Genomic DNA, 5,528 nt, shown 5'->3' with positions numbered 1-5,528 from the left:
TTTTATATAGGCCAAAATCTCAATAGGTGTTGCCTCAAAGAGTTGGTGTAATGATTATTTATGTATTTAATCATAAAATGGTGCTTAATTTTTATTAAGCACCACCTTAATTTATGCAAAAGGGAACACGTGTTACAGTGCAGTTTCTGCTGTTACTGGAGATATTTTAGCGGACTATAGTCACTAGTTTTACCAGCATGGATGAATTGAATACTTAATTTACCTTTCTAAAAAACTGTCGAATATCCATCCTGTCGACTCAACCTGACTTTCGGCAATGAACTGTCAGTTGTTGCGTTAGCATTTGATGTGGCGATGGTGACAGACTGTCACTAGACAGACTGTCACCATCGCCACATCAAATGCTAACGCAACACCTGTTGCGTTAAGGAAACCTGGGAGATTTAACATTACAATAATGGCAGGTTATCGAAATATAATTGAAAATGGCCACATTACATTGAATTTGATGCAATATATTAGCAAAAGTAAAGGAAAAATAAATATATATATTTTTTAAATAATGCAATGAAATTATTTAGGGGGGCTAAAGACATTTTTAGGGAGGCTGAAGCGTGTGAAGTGTGCCAAGGTCACGAGCTGATCACAGGATCCCATACAGCAAGTTAGAGGTGGGCATATATATCCAGTGATTTATAAAACAGTCAATTCTGTTGTTTTCATCAACTGCCATGATGTAGCCCTGGTATGTTTATAATTAGAAAATGAGAATACATTACATCTGACACTTCAGGTTCCGGTTAGGATTCGGCTGCTGTTGCTGCTGCCGCTGCTATTGCTGTTGAGCAACCTCCAATTGGGTCCCAAAGCGGCTTCTAAAGCCACAGCGACCCGGGTACCTGCAGATCCGGTTGTCGGCTGTTGACTGGGAACTGTTCGTAGCCCGAAGGCACGCCCAACAATGCTTGGAGGTCGTTCCCAAGTTGGGCTGCTGCTGTTGCTGCTAAGACCGCTGCAGCAAACTTCTTTCAGCAGGGTGAATTTTACAAACTATGTATTTCATAATATGTCCTTTCAGTCTGTGGTGCAAAAATAAGACTGGGCACCGGACGGCTGCCTTTGAGCGTCATGGTTCTGTTTGTTTGTTCTCTGAGTAGGCAAGATCGGAAGGCGTTTCGTCCAGCGCTGCACCAGTTCGTCATTGTCATCATCTCCTGCCTACTTCAGGACTGCCACGCCGACCACTTGTCATGTTGTATTGTGTCTCGTAGTGGTGTGTTTTAGTTCCTAGTGTGTTGTTGTTACTTGTCAACTGTATTTATAGAGCACTTTGAAACAGCCATCGCTGCATACAAAGTGCAGCAACTAACAACTTTGACTTTTTTGTCTTTTCAGGACTTTGTTGTTGCTTTGGATTTAGTTTTTCCAGAGTGCCCCCTGTATTTTTCTTAAAACATTTTGTTCAATACACCCTGCTTCTCCTACCTCCCTGCTTTTGGGTCCTCAACCGCTGACAAACATGACATTGAGAAGTGTGCTTAGCGAGCTGATCATGCATCTGACGCTACAAGTCAGAGGATGCCAATTAATATTTCAACAAGCCCTGCAACTCCATCCATCCATCCATCCATCCATTTTCCACCGCTTATCCGGGGTCGGGTCGCGGGGGCAGCAGCTTTAGGAGGGAAGCCCAGACTTCCCTCTCCCCAGCCACTTCTTCGAGCTCTTCCTGGCGGATCCCGAGGCGTCCCATTATGAGTCGTGAAACATAAAATTCTGGGTAAGAGGCAACAAGACGGAGAAGCCATGCTAATTGCCGAGCTTATATGAAATGCAGAGTTGCAAAAGAATCCCCCCCCCCCCCAAAAAAAAACCCAAACAAACAAAAAACAGTGGTACAAACAACATGCTTTGAGGCCTGCAGAAAACGTAGAGAAAGTTGAGCGACTTGTTGTTTCACTTAAGTCCTTTATGGCGCTAAATTGCCTTTCAAACTGTTGTCGACTGTCAAAACAAGTTCAGACATTTCCAAACTCAGAATGGTGAACACCTCAAAGAAAGAGAGACACCTTTCAAAAAGTGATTGTTGACTACAGGTTGTTTGTTATACTTCAGTCCTGTCGCTAGCATGCATTTTCAACAGTAGCCCATAATCAAAACAAATCAAAACCTCACTCCGCACTTCAGCGTGGTAGGTGTTGTGTGTTTTAAGCTTGCTGACTGTCAAAATGAATCAAAAGGACATTTCTGCCTCTGTTCGATATGTACTGTCGCACTAAAGTCCTGTAAGTGTTGCTCGTGTGCATTGCGCTGTCGCAACAAATCGAGACGGCATTTGTCCTTTCCTGTGCGTCCCGAATGCCGGCGGTCAGGCAATGATCACGACGATGTGTCTTGACGCGTGCCGACAACTCAAAGAAAGACCTCGGCTACTCATAGACTTACTTAAGTCCTGCCTTTCAAACTGTTGCCGTCTTTCAAAACAACATATCCGGTGTACTCCAGTCTATCACTCAATTAGCTCGTTTGTTCATTGGCCGCCTTTCTACAATAGAAAGTGAAATCGAGACTTTTATTGGTAATCACTTTAATTAGGCAACTCCAAGGCCAATTTCAATTTTTATTTTTGTGGTGGTGTGCTTTGTGCACAGACATATTGTTTTAATTCCAACAGCGTGACTTTCTGTTGTATGGTGCCATTATGGCTTATTGGGGTCAGTAAATGTGAAAATGAAACCAAATTTTTTTTACATCATGGTTCCCGTAAGGGATTCGAAAATTTGGACAAACTTGCCTAATCGTCAATGTCCTGTGAAAAACACATTTTTGTATGAAATATGGACATTAACAAAAAAAAAATAAAGAATTTTTAATGACAAAAATGGACTTGTTTTCACAGGACAGTGATGATATGCTAACAACTGACGCGTGTCCTAACTTTTGACAAGTATGGAATATTTAGTATGCCAACATGCTTTAAACAAGTTTTTTTTAAATGAAGGAAAGCAAGAAAAAGCAATATTTAAATATATATTATTTCAGCACTATCTGACTGTATCCCAGAAAATGATGTTAAGTTATGACTCTGAAACTGAGGTTGTGCTCTTGTGAAAAGCAGTGAATAAATGATTGATGTTATTTCTTGTTTTCTGTTGTCCTTATGATAATTTTTTTTGTTTAACTTACAAAAGAAAACTGTTTAAGTGGTGTTCAATTTTATATAAAATATAAACTGATATATCTAAATCTATAAAATGACCTATACTGATTTCGTACAAGTTGTACAGAGAGCATTGCAGTTATATTACTCATAATAATTCAATTCAGTCGAAATTGTATTGCAGGTAAACTCCAAGAATTTGGTATGATTTTTTTTTTTTTTTATGCCGACTTAAAAAGCAGTTAAGGTGCTCGCAAAAACGTAGTAAGATTTGTGCAAAAAGCAATGCAGTGACATTTGAAAATTTTAGTAGCACTCTCTACAAAATGTAATTTTTTAAAAATAGATCTGATGCAATCAAATGATTAGAATTTAGTAGAATATGCACAAAAAGTAAAGTGTTGGAATTTATGCGGCAGCTGTCAAAACTAATCAAGACGGCATTTTTACTGTGGTCTCTGAATGCTAAAAGCAACGCAACCACTGAAGCTTTTGTCTGTGGTGCTTTGCGTTTGCAATTAAATGACGCGGAAATCCAGATGTTGTCAAATGGCATCCACTGAAAATGGAGGTCATAGATTCATGTGTGCGTTGTGCACCCCTGGCGAGAGACGCACGTGCGCACACAAACGCACACGTTTTGCTCGCTACTTGTTGGTGCGCCTAAAAGGCCGACTCTGGTTACCTTCCAAATCTGCAAGCATGTGTTTGTGTTGCATGTGTGCGTGTGTGACTTATAGCATACGGCCCTCGCCAGGGACAACAGCCGCTCCAGGGGGTCTGCCTGTTTACATACTGCTCGCATTTATTTTTGGGGCTTTCTCGTGACAAACTCACGCAACAAACGCTGTACCATCAATAAGAGCACCTTGACTCTGGTCACCAATGGGCTTTACAGTACTGTGCAAAAAAAAATGTCAGCGCAGTCTATTTTGTATCAATTGGGGAGTTTATATAAAAAGGCATGTAGGAACATTATTTCCAAACACTTGTATTTTGTAGGATTATCACCAGTCACATATGGCAGGGAAGTTTTCCTTCATTGGTGTGTTGCCATGGAGACTTGAAAGGATTTTGTCGGTTTCTGTCCCCCCCATCCAAAAAAAAAAAAAAATCCCAAAAGTGCAAAATTCGGCAGGTTTTGTGTAAAAAGGTCTTCAGTAAGATTTAGTTGTATTCTGGACAAATTATATTGTAGTGGAATTACTAACCATAATTTAGTAACCTTTATGCATAAACTGGCTCTCATTTCATAGCATTCTGCTTCTTTTTTTTTTCTTAGGCAGCGGAAGTGCAAAAACGTATCACATTTTGTGCAAAAGGTAATTCACTGAAGTTACGAACACGTATTTTGTTGGAATTTAATTTGCCAAAAGTAACCGTGAAATTACAAGAATCGACTCGGATTATGTACAAATTGTCACGCATTTTATAACATATTTATAACATATAACATATTACGTGAAATAATTGAGTAGGAATTGGACAAAAACTAATTTAAAATGACGAAATGGTAGTAAGACTTTGTCCAAAAACTGTCGGAGTGCAATGACTATGGCTGTAAAATCCATCCTGCGCCCAAGCCTTCCTGTCGTACTCCCTTGCCTTACAAGTCCCCCTCCCCCACTCAGCCCTTCACTCTGTCATGGATCAGAGAACATGTCGCAAAGTGCTTCGCAGGCAACACGTGTGCGCTGCACCCCTGCATACTGATGATGTGTCTCCGCAGCTTCTTCCTGCCTGTACTCCGAATGAGAATTTAGTAGCAAAGGGTACACGGTGCGGGCTGAGCCCGGCCGGGCCCCAGGAGTGTAGGCCCGGCCACCAGGCGCTCGCCAACGAGCCCCGCCTCCAGGCCTGGCTCCAGAGGGGGGCCCTGGTGACCCGCGTCCGGGCAAGGGAAACTTCGATCCATTAATTGTACTCGTCATAAGGGGTCTTTGAGCCCTGCAACTCACCTGTATTATATACTGGATATATTGGATTGGCCGATTGACTCGGCAGCACCCAACTGGAAAGTCTGACATGGGCTCCAAAATTCGACTTTGAAATCATCATTACTTGTTTATTGTTCCTCACAGAAGCAATTTTATTTCAGCAGTAGGACGTTTGCACTGGGCCCGTCGTTGTTTTGGGAAAGCTCAGCTTCAGCCAAATCAAACGAGCTCACTGGGCCTCATCACGCTCGCCTGTCACCCTCGCCCGAGTGATGCCACGAATCGCACAAAGCGGGCGGGTTTGGAACGTATCCCGTCGGGATTTACTGTCTCCCATCACAAAAGAGGCGGAACGTTGAGAGGCGGAACCGCTGTCGAGTGCGGCCCGGACGGACGTCGTTGGGAGCGGGCATTGTCCAGAGGGGAGCCAGCGGCGGGCGGCCCCCTGGGCGGGCATTGGGGGGGGGGGT

The sequence above is a fragment of the Hippocampus comes genome, unplaced genomic scaffold, assembly GCF_001891065.2.
Source record: "Hippocampus comes isolate QL1 unplaced genomic scaffold, H_comes_QL1_v1.1 scaffold212, whole genome shotgun sequence".
In the NCBI taxonomy this organism is placed as follows: Eukaryota; Metazoa; Chordata; class Actinopteri; order Syngnathiformes; family Syngnathidae; genus Hippocampus; species Hippocampus comes.
This window is presented reverse-complemented; position numbering follows the sequence as displayed.